Here is a 16,226-nt window from a genome sequence, read left to right as displayed (position 1 = left end):
TGAGCTGTGGTGTAGGTCATAGACGCAGCTCAGTTCCATTGTTGCTGTGGCTGTAGCTGTGGTGTATGCTGGGAGCTGCAGCTCAGATTCGACCCCTAGCCTGGAGACTCCCATATGCCACAGGTTCAGCCCTAAAATGAAAAAAAAAAAAAATAGACTCTCTTTGTCAAGCATGTAACAGTTAGTAATGCTTTGGGGTATTTTTCTTTTTCAAAAAGGCATTTTCTTAAAGTTTGACGCATTTAGCGCACTAAATTCCAACTTAAAAATAATTTTGTGTAGTATTGAGCAATTCCATTGATCTGAGTTTATGTAATCATAATTTCCCAATGTTTTTCAAGAACTTAGAGTATACCAGGGACTATTATATGTTATTTAGGTTTCACAAAAACCTCTTCCACTCTATGGATGAGAAGACTGAGATGAGACTGAGAAACTTGTCCTAAAGTTTACCAGGTTACTTAGAGCTATAGTTGGAATTCACACTTAGTGCTGTATAATTACCTGACCAGTGTACATGCAACCATGTCATTCTTTCTTAGAGTTAGAAAAAATTGTAAAATTGTAAAAAAAATACTCTTTGATGTACTTTTGTATTCTGTATAAGCCTGGTTCATGTTGGGCTGCATTATGTTTTTAAATTTTTACTGTAAGAGGAGTAGTAAAAATGTGGGAATCTAGGAGAGGTGGAGAAGCAGGTCAGTTAAGGCATCTGTGAGTTGAGTTTAGGAGTAGAGATGATACTGTCCATCCTTGCTACTCAAAGTATGGTCCAGGACCCAGTAGCTTGCCCCACACTCCAAACCTGCCCAGTTAGAATCTGCATTTCAACCCGATCACCAGGTGATTCATGGGCATATTAAAATTGCAGAATCATTGGTCAGATGACTGATTTGACTGAATATAGGCTGAGTCGGTATCTTCACTCCCTTTGGAGAGCTTGAGTTGACCTGCAGTGCTGTCTGTAAACCCGAGGGTCTGTACTCTGATGAAGAGGGAGATTGCTCAGGAGGGGTTGCCAGGGGATTTAGAAAGGCTGAGGCCCCAGCAATCCTTCAGCCAGACTCGGGGGAAATGACCTCAAAGTCGTAGAGACTCGGCAAGCTGCCAGCATTATCACAATAGCTTCTTTTACTTTCTTTCTCTCTTTTTGTCCAGACCTGTGTCTAAGGCCCAGATATGCTGTCACTACAGCTCCAGTCTGGGCATCAAGGGTACACAGTTGGGTGATGTCAAAAGAGCAAATGCAGAAACATAAAGAACTGGTGAGAAAAAAAATTTTAAATAAAGATGAAGTAGTGAATAAGTGTTTCAGAGAGAGAGAGAGAGGGCGAGAGGAGGACAGAGGAAGGGAGGGAGGGATAGAGGGAAGGAGAAAGAGAAACACATTCGTGATGCATGGGTGAAAATTTAAGGAAGTTACCCAAGGCCTCACAGAATTAATATGTTTGGAATCCAAGTTTAATACCTAGTTTGTCAGTCAAACCATGGGGATATTTTTTATCTGAGCATATAATTTTCATACTATTAAGTGAAAGAAAAATCTCAGCTAGACGTAAATCTTTACTAGTAAAAGATTTCTAGTGTATTAATAACTTTTATTGAATTAAAAGAGTGTGACATTAAATTATAACCTTAACTGTCATAATAATATGGCATAATGGCATAATTATGATTAAATTATTATCACTATGATATCTGTCACAGATGAATCTCTTTGATAGATGAAAAAAACCCAAACTTGTTCATTATTTTACCTTCCCAGCAAGTGTCCTACAGTCATGTCACAAATTCGTATAATGTCCTTGAGAGCTGGATTTTCTGTTAGAAACTCAGTTACACTGAAGTATGTGAACACTCACAGATGGCAAAGTGGAATTTCTATTGAATATACATTTGATGTGATTATGTGTCTCATTTATTCCAGCCACAAATGAAATATTTTGCACTTATGAACTGTGCCATAGTTAAACTTGTTTTGGTGGTAGCCTGTGAATAATGATGAGCTGGGTTGAAAAACTTTAAAGCTTAGAGAAAGGCTCGCCCTTTTTACTCTATGACTGTAGATATTCCACTGCCCCTTGAAGCACACTGCTCTTGATGAGGTACCATCTCTTTTCCTTTTTCAAGTTTAGAGAAGGCATGTTATAATCAAATATATGCCAAGGTTATCATTAGTGATGTAAAGAAAGGAAAGAAAAGAAAGCCTACATTTATATAGCATATATGCACAGCAAAACTCACTTCTCTATGTATTACCTTTCACACAATCTTTACAATTTTTGAACCGCATATTATGATTTACAGACGACGGAGTCAGACTCAACAGAAGTCAGAATGCTTTGCTCAAGGTCACATAGCCTGTAAGCGGCAGAGTTAGCTAGGTAAGACTTCACCTCGGTCTTAAGATGTTTAGCCTATTTTTAATTTGTTCATTCATTCATAAAGTATGTATCGAATACCTGTTATGTTCCAGATATCACAGTACATACGGGTGTATGATGATGAGCAAAGAGAGTCAGTATTTGTCATTTCTTGAAGCTTACAGTCTAATGGCAGGGGAGGGAGGGTTGTGGGGGCAGGCAGTCAGTTTTAAGTGTGGACACTAAGTGTTCTCAAGGAGAACTCAAGCCAGAGGACCTTAATATCCTGGGAGTCCCCAGTATCTACCCCCAAACTAGGTCATCGCACTGAAGTTTGAAAGGATAAGGAGAGAGAGAACCTCATGAAACAGAAGGTGTGTGCGTGAAAGGAATGCAGGCACTGGGGTGGAGTAGTGTTTTGAAATGGTAGGAGCAGCATATATCACAACCTCGGTGTGGCAGGGAGTTTGATGTTTTTAAAGAGGTGAGACATGGCCGGTGTGGCTGAAGCACAGAGGCAGAGAGGTGGAGTGATAGGAGGGAGGAAGCAGGGCCTGACGGTGGTGCATGGCTTTCAAGACCCTGCCTGTGCAAGAGGTGAGGCTTAAGGAAATGGGAAGCATCTGAAGAACTCTGTGCTGGGTTTTCCGAGCTGGGCGAAGATGACAAGATTTGCATTTTGAAAACTCACTGGAGCAGACACGCGGACTGAGGAGGAGGGGGCCAGGGGTGGAGATCAAGAAAAACGAGATTGGGGACAGAGCTGGATCTTTGACTTCTATCTCCCCATGACTCTTTATTCCTTAAAAAGTTTACTGCTGCATTTATAAGTAAGAGTCATATCCCACTCATTCTTGATTTATCAGTTTCAGGCAGTGACTTTCTGCTATGTTTTTTGAACTCCCCATTTTATTTCCCACTCTTTGCTCATTTTAATAATATACTGTTTGTTTACGCAGTGGTTGCATTATTACATTATTATGACCTTGTAAACATTATTTCCTGATGATTCATGTAATTAATTATGATCATAATTTTTGTTTCATGTAACTTCTTGTTTTCCTGGGGTCAGTAATTGTCGTCATTTTTCACTTGCTTACATTTCTGTATATCTGCATTTTTCATCTGCCAAATGTTTCAATGCACACTTTTGCTTTTTTTCAAACTCACAAGTACATCAAATGATCCGCTTGTTCCATTTTTTTCTCCCAGAAACCTCCCTTTGACATACCTCCATCCCCTTTTCCCACATTTGTTGGCTCTTCTCCAGGCCAGCTATTTAGCTCTTGACCTGGAGTTTTCCTTTACTGTCATCATAGAATTAATTTCTCCGCTTGCCTCTGAAACCTCCCATATCCATTTGACTTCTCCATATCATATGTACTAACTAACTCTCTTCCTGTCTCTTGGAGTCTTTTAGTAATTCATCTGATCTCTGGTATTTTGAAACCCTAAAATTATGGAACTATGTGTAATAAATATTATTATATATTGTTTTTTATAGGTTGTGGATACAGTCAATGTGTAGGTTCAGAGTTTCTTTTTCTTCTTATTTTTGTTTGTTTGTTTTTTTAGGGCCCCACTTGCGGAATATGCAAGTTCCCAGGCTAGGGGTGGAATCAGAACTGCAGCTGCCTGCCTCCAGCACAGCTATAGCAATGCCAATTCGAGCCGTGTCTGTGACCTACACCACGGCTCACAGCAGCGCAGGATCCCCAACCCACTGAGTGAGGCCAGAGATCAAACCTGCATCCTTATGGATACTAGTCGGGTTCATTACCTCTGAGCCACAACGGGAACTCCCCTAATATTATTTTTAAATTACTCCTTTCTTGTTTTCCTCTTGGCTCTGCTTTTAGATGCCTATTAATTGCATGTTGGTCCTCAGGGGCTCAACCCCAAGCTTTCATTTTTCTTAGTCAAATCCCTCCTTTTCTTCTTGCTTCTGTTTTCTCTATGTCTTAATTTCGGTTCTTTCTCTGAGAATTTCTGATTTTTTTTTCAGTTTCTTCTTTGGTATTAATTTGATTGCCATGTTCTTGATTTCAAGTATCTTTCCTTTTCTCCTCTTTTCTTTGATTTATTCATTCTGTTATTTTATTTGGACACGATGTCTCCTTTTATCTCTTGAGAAAATAAGTTATAATTTTAAGTAGAGGAGTATTTATTTCCTTGTATCTCCCTTCCCACTTTCAATTATTTTTATCTCTTTATAGCATACAAGAAGCTTTCCTCAAGTATCTTTTTTAGACGTACAGTTTATCCTTGAATGATGTAGGAGTTAGAGGCGCCAAACCTTGTATAGTTGAAAATCTCTGTATTGCTATCTCGTCTCAAAAACAAAAGAATTAATAAATGACCCACCCAAGGGCAGGAAAAATGGAAACGGTTTAGATAAAATCCGGACTCAAACCCTAGTTCTTTTGATTCTACATGTTGTGATCTGTAAGAGGACACATACTTAGTTTAAAGATCTGTAAAATGAGGAAGTTCCATTGTGGCTCAGTGACAACAAACACAACAGTAACCATGAGGATGCAGGTTCAATCCCTGGTCTCACTCAGTGGATTAAGGATCCTGCTTTGCCATGAGCTGTGGTGTAGGTTGCAGACATGGCTTGGATCCTGTGTGGCTGTGGCTGTGGCCAGCAGCTGTAGCTCTGAATTGACCCCTAACTTGAGAATTTCCATATGCCACAAGTGTGGCCCTAAAAAGAAAAAAAAATCTGTAAAATGAAAATAAAGGTTCTGTATTTATTGGAAAAACCCTGCATATAAGTGGACTGGTACAGCTCAAACCCATGTTGTTCAAGGATCAATAGGATTTCAATAACATTATGAAAAATGGATTCTTTTATTAAAATAATAGGACTGTATTTTATATATTTATAAACAACATAAATTATATATGTGTGTGTAACTATAACCAATAGGTGCAAAATATATTCTTTTCAAAAGCACATAGACTATTTACAGAAACTAACAACATGCTGAGCCATAATTGTAGTTTCAACAAAATTGAAATCATGTACAGAGTGTATAATATTAGCATGATGAAATTAAGCTAGAAATAAATAATACAAAAATAACTAGAAACATCCCTATTAGTAAGAGATTAACAAAGTGAAAAAGATTAGTTTGAACTGAATGGTAATTAAAAAACTTAAAGAATTCACTTAAAGTCATGGTTAAATAAATGTGTACAGCCTTAAATTCATAAGACAGCAAAGAAGAAAAGAGTTAAATGATTTAAGCGTCCAGTTCAAGAAGTTGGCAAAGGAACAGCAAATTAAACATAAAGAAAATTTTAAAAAGAAAATATAAAGAATAGAAATTACCAAAAAAAGACTATAGAATGTCAATAAATCCAAAAGTTAGGTTGTTTGTTGGGGGGGGGGGTGTTGGTTTTTTAAGAGATAACCAAAACTAATAAATCCCTCCAAGACTGATGAAAAGATTGAGAGAGGACACAAAAAGTTAATATCAGGAATGACAAAGGGACATCACCCGTATCACACACTGAAAAGATCATTAGATGGTATTACAAACAACTTTGTAACAATAAATATAAAAAATGCAGTTGGGAAATACATCATCTTTATTGTGAAATTTTTTTTTTTTTGTCACTTTAGGGCCCCACTCGTGGCATATGGAAGTTCCTAGGCTAGGGGTCCAATTGGAGCTACAGCTGCCGACCTACCCCACAGCCACAGCAATGCAAGATACAAGCTGTGTCTGTGACCTACACCACAGCTCTCAGTAACGCTAGATCCTTAACCCACTGAGTGGGGCCAGGGATCAAACTCTCATTCTCATGGATACTTAGTTGGGTTCCTTGCCACTGAGCCACAATGGGAGCTCCCCAAATTTGATTTATAAAGAAACTAGCTTTTTGGAGCAATATTAAAAGGAAGTCTTTTGAAGAAACAGTTAGGGCCAGTTGGATATCTATATGTAATAAAGGGAAACTTGACCCATTTATTATAGCATCCATAAAAATTATGTACTGTAGATCTAACTATGAATAGTAAAATAGAGCTACTAGGTTGTATTAATCTTTTAGGGTCACTCAGTAGAACTTCACTTTGATATAATTGTTGTTTTTTATAAAGCTGTGCATTTTATTTACATAAAAGTTATTCTGAATGGTACTCATAGTCTTTCTCAGACTCTTAAAGGGATCCATGGAAAAGTAAGGTTTAGTTTTGTAAGTCAGTTAAGAATATGCTCATTATATTTGAGGTAGGGAACAACCCCTTAAATGGGACATAAAAATTAGAAACCATGAAGTAAAATCAAATTAATGGATTATATTAAAATTAAGAACTCTTCTTCATCAAAAGGAACCATTAATAGAGTGAAAGTACAAGGCATAGCGTGGCATATAGAACTGCAAAGAGCTCTTTTTCAGGATGTAAGAAAAAGAAAATGAATAGAAAATTGGGCAATAATTTGAACATACATTTTGCATAAATCCAAACTCCTTACTAATTAGGAAAGTGCAAACAAACAAAAATGGAGTACTACTATATAATATATATGTAACCTAATGCACATAATATATGTAATATATAATTATGTAAAATAGATACATTTGTAGTAACACTCATAATAACCCCACATCCAAATATCTACCAATAGTCCAATGGATAAATTGAATGAAATTTGAAAGTGGATGCAGGAGCTACCATTATACCCAACTGCACTGGACAAATCTTGTAAACATATTGAGGGAAAGTATACATAATATGTAGTCCCAGTTACAAAAAAAATTAAAAACAGACAAAACTAAGCCATGGCATTTGTAGCCAGGATAATAGTTATCTTTCAGGAAGAGGGAGGGGCTGATTATGGAAGGGACTTAAGCGGGGCTTCTGGGGTGCTGGTAACGATTCATAGCAATTTGGAGTAGTTATAACAAGTTGCTCACTGTGGCATAATTCATTGATCTTCACATTTAAGTTTATTGACTTTCTTGTATGTGTATCATTGTTTTATCAAAACGTTTTTCAAGTGCTAAGAAGTTGTTGGGAACTATGTATAAAGATAAGACTTGTCCACCTGTAAGCTTCATTGCAGGTGATTAGACAGTGGGTGGCTCTTTTTAATTATGGAGAAACCTAAACGTCAGTAATTGAAAGGCCCTGTTTTAGGAGAGAATTGAATGAAAAGAGATTCAAATATATTGCCCAAATCCACAGGGACATCAGGCAGATGTAGTGGGCACCAGAATTAGTGTGCCGGGAGGGGTAAGGGTGAGTGGAGGCTTAGTTAACACAACTACTCACCTTGCTCCACTGTGAGTGAGGATGTAGAAAAAGAGAACTGAAAACAAAGTCGAAAAAGTGGCCCTATATGTCAGTGCCCCAGAGAAAGTGGGGAGATATATGCATCTCAAACAGAAATACTCATGGATTATTAAGAAAAAGTAATCATTTATAAAAGGTATTTTAATGGGCCCCAATCAATCCTTAATTGAAATGTTTTTGTAACATCAAAGATCTTAAACAGAAAAAAAGATAATTATAAAACAAGCTTTTATGAAAGAATTTTTTTGTTTATTTCATATAAATACATACATAAATAAGCCCTTTTGATGGTAATAGTTTTCAATTATATCAGGGTATTTTAATTAATTTAAATGATCTATTCTAAAGTGTTTAATTCATTCTTTCCGTCGTTTCTTGATTCCTTCATTTACTAAAAGATATTTCCATGAGTTAGCAAGAGATCTTAGTGATTGGAAGCTTCTGATTAGCCATTTTCCCTATGTACACAGCAATTAAAAAATAGGCCAATTTTAGGAATTTAAAAAATAGAAATCAAGCAGTGGCTTAAAATTGAGAGAAATCTTGTGTATGAAAAAGGAGGTATCGCGGAGACCTACACTGTGAATGAAAATTGTGGGAACCACCTACAATGATCCAGTTTCTCCTTGCCATGGTGTAGTGGGTAAATGGGCGGGAGGGGCCAGGCAGCAAAGGAAATCTGGCCTGTTCCACCTTTCCCTTTTCACACACCCTTGAGAATTGTCAGCAGCATCTCTGCAAGCAGTCTGCTACCCCATTCCAATTAAAAGCACAAAATAAAGCAATACCGCCCCACCTCAAGATCTGTAATATGATCAGAAGTGTCAGTCTTTCTAGGTGGTTTGCTACTTTTTCATCTTTATGGACTCCTAGAAATAACAACCTTCCTGAATTTTATGTTTGTTACTCCTCCATCATGAAAAATAAATTTATCACGTTTCCTTAAACAATGTTGTTATCTTGCTTTTGAGCTTTATGAAAATGATATGAAATGGTATGCTATTGCTTGTAATTTTCTGTGAATTGTTTTTTTATTTTAATTTATTTACTTTTTCTTTTTTGGCTGCATCCGTGGCATACGGAAGTTCCCTGGTCAGAGATTGCATCTGAGCCAGAGCTACAACCTACACCACAGCTGAGCAACACCAGATGTTTCACCCACTGCGCTGGGCCTAGGGATGGAATCAGCCCCTCCACAGAGACAAGCTGGACCATTAACCCACTGCACCACAGCAGGAACTCCTATTTTTTATTTTTTAATTTCCCCCACTGTTGTAATTATTTATTTTTTAATTAATAAACTTTATATTTTTATTTGTTTAAATTTTATTGGAGTATAGTCGACTTAACAAAGTTGTATTATTTTCAGGTGTACAGCAAAGTCAGTCAGTTATGCATATAGCACTCTTCTTTCCCCATATAGCTTATTACAAACTGTTGCATAGATTTCCCTGTGCTATATGGTAGGTTCTTGTTCAATATCTATTTTATACAGTACTGTGTGACTGGTTTTCGAATATAATTTTGTCTGGGATTCATTCATGTCGTCAGGCACAGCTGCAGTTTACTGCTGTATATTACATTGTGAACATGTGTCGTAAGTAATCCCTTTTGCCATTGATGAGCATTGGAGTTGTTTCCTTTTTTCATGGGAACAAATACTATGCTACTGCTATGAACTGCCGTGAACGTATTTACACATGTATCTTGATAAGTGTGTTGCAGGAGTTTCCCTAAGGCAAATGCCTATGGTTGTGTCAGGTGGTCAAAAGTTAAATGAGCTGTTGGTCACAGCAAATCTGTGAGCAGGAAGAGGGTCACAATATACAAAAATAGAACTGTTTGGTGAAATTTTCAAAGGCAGACTGAATATTTCACATTTTCCTGGAGATATGAGAGCATGGTGGCACTTAAAAGGGCAGGAACCTAATGTTATGGTTGCACTGCTATGGAAAATAGATTGACAGTTCTCAAAAAGTTAAGCATAAGTAAGTACCATATAATCTAGCAATCCCACTACTGGGTGAGTAAATATTTGACCAAATTGAAAGCAGGGACTCAAACAGATATTTGTAACCAATATTCATAGCAGCATTATTCACCAAAGCCAGAAGATGGAAACAATCAAAATGTCCATCAGTCCATGAGTGGAGTGGAGAAGCAAAATGTGATATATACATACAATGGAATATTATTCAGCCTTAAAAAAGCAAGAAAATTCTGATACTTGCTTTGCCATGGATGAACCTTGGAGATCTTATGCTAAGTAAAATAAGCGGGACACAACACAACAAATATCATATGATCCCTCTTGTATGAGGTACTTGGAGTAGTGAAATTCCTAGACAGATAATAGAATAGTGAGTGTTGGGTGCTAAAGGTAGTGGAAATGAGAAGTTACTGTTTAGTGGGTATAGAGTTTCAGTTTGCAAAGATGAAAAAGTTCTGGAGATGGTTGGTGCTGATGGTAGCATAACAGCAAATGTCACTGAACTGTACACCTAAAAATGGGAAATTTCATGTTATGTATATTTTTCCACAGCAAAAAAATAGGAGTTACATCACATTAAAATATTTAGAAGCATAAGTATAAACAAGGCAATAGTTTTTACTTGCTTTTATTATTATTATTCACCATCGTTTGAATGCAATTGGGCATGAAAGTACTGTTTGTAAAAAGCATAACAGTATGTATATATTCTCAATGCATGACAGTGTTCATTATAAGAAAATATCAACAGAATAGTCAATAATGTTTCCAGGTTACTTTTGCATTTTGGACATGCATGTTTGCACACACATGTAATCAAATTCAGAAACATAATCTGAAGATCAATTCAGTGAAAAAAAAAGGTCAAATTTATTCTCTTTGATTAACCAGGCATACCTAAGAAGATAGTGCCCTGGCTGAAAATATCTATTTTTGTCTGTTTCAGATAATGCAACTTCCGTCAGAGAGACTAGAACCTACTCTTCCCTTTGTAAGTACCTGTATATTGCAGAGTTTGATACTGTAAAGGCCAGAAACTCTTTTCCTTATGTCTGCATTGAGCACTGTTGTTTTGAAGTAGGCATCTTTAGTATTAAGCATTAATTTTTACCAAGTAGAATATAATTTGGGGTGCTCCTGTCAATAGGTCACCATTCCCTGCCTTTCATTAGGCAATTTCTTTGTCGTCGATTATGTTTGTAACACTTCCCAGGCAGCCTCGTCAATGAGTTCCATTAAGAACTTACTTTCTCTTCTTTGCAAATCGTTAATAAAGTTGTTAGATAAAACCAAGCCATACAAAGAACTCCTTGGCAGTCTATGAGATACAAAACCTGAACTAAAAGTAGAACCATTTATCATTTCTCCACTTACACTTTCATCCAGTATTCAGTCTATTTGATGGCACTTTTATGTAGGGCAGTTGGAATTAATTTTGTTAGTTGCATTTCATGATGTTTTAAAATCCCATCTCATTTAATACAGTAATTTTCTCAGATAGGTCTCTAGAAAGTTGCAGTGCAGGAGGAAAGGAAGTAACCCATTTTAGAAAGGCTATTATGTTTCAGTGCTGATCAAATCTATTGTAGAAAAGAGAAACTGAAAAAAATAGAGACATCTTACACAGACAGTTGACTTCCTCAGGCCAAAGATCGTGATAAATAACTTGATGTAAAAAGAAGGACGTTACAGAGATAGGAATAGGGAAAAGGATGCATTTGAGGAAGGATGTCATTATTTTAAGTAGGTACTTGATCAGTGCTGACCAATAGAACTCACTGCAGTGATGGAACAATTCTGTAACCTACATTGTCCCATAGAGTAGGCAGTACAACCTGTGACTTTTGAATATTCAAATTATGGTTACTGTAACTGAAAAAGTAAAATTTTTGTTTTATTTAACTTTAATTTAAATTTAAGTAATCACATATGGCTAATGGGCACCGTATTGGACAGCACAATTTTAGAGCTATAAGGCAGTGGAAACTAGAGAGGAGAAAGCAGAAACTTTATTTAAGGATTGCTGTAATTCAGACCTGGGCAGACAGGTAGAGGGTTTTTTTTTTTTTTTTTTTGATTGTTTGTTTTGTTTTTTTAACTTTTCTTCTTACAAGAAGTCCCTGTGGTATTTTGATGCCATCTAGAGCTTCACAAAAAATAGCAGGTTCTTTAGGTTTTCTATTTATTAATGGAGTTCAGTAGGTGTAATACATGTGAGTTATGAAAAACTTTTCACCTAACTTAAAAGTTTTATGGAAAAATTTATGAAAGATGATTGCCACTGTGTTACAGAATAAATCTTGTTCCATAAGGGATAATCTCAGGCCCAGTATTTTCAATATTTTTTTTTATTTGTAGCTAGAGAAATAGAATTTATAAGACATCGATTAAGTTGACAGTGAACAGTTAATTGGGTTTATAGGTGATTGTGTATGCTGTGTAGACTTTACGATACTATAAAAATATACATGCAGATTTTTGCATGTTCATACGTTCTCTTTGGGCTAAATATCTAAGAGTGGAATTCTGGGCCATAATGGCGAATATATGTTTAAATGTTGAAGAAACTGCCAGACTGTTTTTCAAAATGGCTGAGTAACTTTTCATTTTCAAGAGTAATGTGTGAGAGTTCCAGTTGTTCTGCATCCTTGGCGATATTTGGGGTTGTCAGCTTTCTATTTTGGGTTATGAATATGTTGAGATACCTACTGTGAATTTACTTTGAATTTCCATATGACTAATGATGTTGAGCATCTTTCATGTGGTTATATGCCATCAGTATCTCTTTAGTGATGCGTCATTCAGATCTTTTGCCAACTTTTTAATAGGGTTGTTTGTTTTCTTATTACTAAGTTATGAGTCCTTCATGCATTATGGATATGAATTATTTTCCAAATATATGTTTTGCAAATATTTTCTCCTAGTTGGTGGTTGCCTTTTTATTTTCTTGTTAACATGTTTTGAAGCGCAGAATTTCTAATTTTGAAAATGTCCAATTTTTATGAATTGCAATTTTTCTATTCTATCTAGAATTGTCTTTGCCTAATCGAAAAATCACAAAGATTTTCTTCTGTGTTTCCTTTTAAAAGTTTTATGTTTTACATCAAGATCTGTGACCCATAGTAAGTTAATCTGTAACTATGATATGAAGACCTAGGTTCTTTTTTAAAAAAAAAATGTATCTAATTGTTTCAGCACCATTTTTTGAAAAGGCTATTCTTTATCCATTGAATTTGGTAACTTTGTTAAAAAATCAATAGCTTATAAATATAAATTTATTTATTTATTTATTTCTGTACTCTCCATTCTATCCTATTCTGTATGTCAGTAATTGATAGTTTTATAGTAAATCTAGAAATCTAGAAATAAATCTATATTTATTCTTTTTCAAAATGTCTTTAATTGTTCTAGGTTCGAAATTTTTCCACCGAACTTTTATAATCAGGTTGTTGATTTCTACCACAAAAAAAAACATGTTTGGGATTTTCATTAGGATTGTGTTGAATCTACAGATCAATTCAAAGAAAAATGAAATCTTAAGAATACTGAATTTTCTGATCCATGAATATAGTATATCTCTCTCCATTTATTTAGGTTCTTAATTTCTCTAGTCACTATTCCATAGTTTTAAGTATGCAAATCTTGCATCTCTTTTGTCTGATTTATAGATTATACCATTAGATTCCTAGGTATTTAATATTTTTGATGCTTTTACATTTATGGCATTTGTATGTAATTATTATATTAAATGTATTATTTTACATCATATTTTACAATATTATGATATAAGTATGTTTAAATTTTATTTATGTCATATAACCTAGACTATATAAATATATAATAATATACTATATATGTGTGTATATACATATATGTGTGTATGTATATATACATATATGTATATACACACTCACATTTGGTATATTGATGTTTATCCAGTGATATTTTTTATCCAGGAGTGGTTTCTCTTCTTGATGAATTTATAGATTTATCATTATGTAATGTCCCTCTTTAAATCTCTGGTAATTCAGAACCTTGTTGTAAAGTGTATTTTATCTAATACTTATATAAACAGTCCAGATATTTCTAAAAATATGATTGTGATATTTCTAAAAATATGATTGCAGTATTTTTCATCTTTTTATATTTAATTTATCCTTGTCTTTATACTTGAAGCAACTTTTTAAATTAAATTTTATAGGAATATAGTTGACTTTCAATGTTGTGTTAGTTTCAGGTTTACAGCGAAGTGAGTTGGTTATATATAAACAAATATCCATTCCTTTTCAGATTGTTTTCCCATATGTAGGTCACTACTGAGTAGTGACTAGATTTCCCTGTGCTATACAGTAGGTCTTTGTTACTCATTCATTCCATATATAGAAGTGTGTATGTGTCAACCCCAACTTTCTATTTTATTCCTCCCCCCCACATTTCTCCTTTGCTAACCATAAGTTTAGTTTCAAAATATTTGAATCTATTTGTTTTGTGAACAATTTCCCTGCATCATTCTTTATTTGATTCCACATATTAGTTATCTCATATGGTATTTGTCTTTCTCTGTCTAACTTACTCCACTTACAATGATAATTTCTAGATCCATCCATGTTGCTGCAGATGGCATTATTTTGTTCTTTTTAATGGCTGAGTAATATTCCACTGTACATATGTACCACATCTTTATTCTTTATCCACTCCTCTGTTGGTGAACATTTAGGTTGCTTCCATGTCTAGCGATTGGAAATAGTGCCTCACTGGACAATGGGGTGCCGCATATTTTTTCAAATTATGGATTTCTCCAGATAGATTCCTGGGAGTTGGACTGGTGGATCATATAGTTCCATATTTGGTTTTTTTAGGGAATCTCCACTGTTCTCCATAGTGGTTACACAAATTTACATTCCAACCAGCAGTATAGGAGGGTTCCTTTTTCTCCCCACTTTCTCATGCATTTACTGCATCTGGACTTTTTGATGATGACCATTCTGACTGGTGTGAGGTGATACATTATTGTAGTTTTGATTTGCATTTCTCTAATAATTAGTGATGTTGAACATGTTTTCATGTTTTTTTTGGCCATCTGTATATCTTCTTTGAAGAAATGTCTATTTAGATCTTCTAGGCATTTTTTGATTGGGTTTTTTTTTTTTTTCTTTTTATAGCCACAGCTCTGGCATGTGGAAGTTCCAGCCATAGCAAATGGATCCAAGCTGGATCTGTTACTTATGATGTAGCTTGTGGCAACACCAGATCCTTAACCCACTGAGCAAGACTGCATATTCATGGACACTATGTTGGGTTCTTAACCTGCTGAGTCACAATGGGAAATCCAGGGTTGTTTATTTTGTTGACATGAAGCTGTTTGAAATGTTTATGTATTTTGGAGATTAATCCCTTGTTGGTCATTTCATTTCCAAAGATTCTTCTCCCATTCTGTGGGTTGTCTTTTCGTTTTGTTTATGGTTCCTTTACTGTGCAAAAGCTTTTAAGTTTAATTAGTTCCTGTTGTTTATTTTTGTTTTTATTTTCATTACTCTAGGAGATGGATCAAGAAAGATATTGCTGTGATTTATGTCAAAGTATGTTCTGCCTCTGTTTTCCTCTAAGTTCTAAAGTATCTGGCCTTATGTTTAGGTCTTTAATCCATTTTGAGTTTATTTTTGTGAGTGGTGTTAGAGAATGTTCTAATTTCATTCTTTTACATGTAGCTCTTCAGTTTTCCCAGCACCACTTATTGAAGAGACTATCTTTTCTCCACTGCATATTCTCACCTCTTTCACAGATTAATTGACCATATGTGCATGGGTTTATTTCTGGGCTTTCTGTCCTATTTCATTTATCTATATATCTGTTTTTGTCCCAGTACCACATTGTTTTGATGACTGTAGCTTTGTAGTATATTCTAAAGTCAGAGAGCCTGATTCCTCCAGCTTCATTTTTTTTTTCCTCAAGATCAAGTTTCTTATAGACACATAGGTAGGGATTTTTTTAATTATTCAGTTTTGAAAACCTCTGCCTTTTAATTGAAGGTGACTAGACAGTGTACATTTTGTATAATTATTGATATCATTGAATTAATTTATCTTGCTAGTTGTTTTTATTTGTGCAATTGGTTATTTCCTTTTTCTTATAAAAAATTTAGTTATGTTTAAAAATAATTTGAGGAGTTCCTGTCACGGCACAGTGGTTAACAAATCTGACTAGGAACCATGAGGTTGCTGGTTCGATCCCTGGCCTTGCTCAGTGTGTTGAGGATTTGATGTTGCCATGAGCTGTGGTGTAGGTTGCAGACGTGGCTCGGATCCTGCATTGCTGTGGCTCTGGTGTAGGCTGGCGGCTACAGCTCAGATTAGACCCCTAGCCTGGGAACCTCCATGTGGCACAGGAAGCGGCCCTAGAAAGGCAAAAAGACACAAAAATAAAATGAAATAAAACTAAAAATAATTTTGTTTTTTTCTACTCTTAATAGGTTATACTATTTTTCTTTTTTAGTGATTGTCTCAAAGGCCTTTTAAAGTACATCTTTACCTTACTACAAACTACTTTAAAACTATTTTAGAATAAT

The 16,226-nt window shown here is 35.3% G+C and overlaps 1 protein-coding gene across 1 annotated transcript in view; it reads left to right on the top strand.

Moving 5' to 3' along the window:
* LOC102158069 (uncharacterized) overlaps positions 1-16,226 on the top strand; it is a 532,572-nt gene that overhangs the window by 149,801 nt on the left and 366,545 nt on the right. Inside the window, exon 2 of the mRNA XM_085023887.1 lies at positions 10,608-10,652. The gene's annotated coding sequence lies outside the window, so the exon portion shown is untranslated. The remainder of the gene's footprint in view (positions 1-10,607; positions 10,653-16,226) is intronic.

This window comes from Sus scrofa, chromosome 4 (assembly GCF_054392235.1).
Source record: "Sus scrofa isolate SSC_HxYL_T2T_F1_AM1 chromosome 4, Sscrofa_HxYL_maternal_Yorkshire_Landrace_v2.0, whole genome shotgun sequence".
Classification (NCBI taxonomy): Eukaryota; Metazoa; Chordata; class Mammalia; order Artiodactyla; family Suidae; genus Sus; species Sus scrofa.
This window is presented reverse-complemented; position numbering and strand designations above follow the sequence as displayed.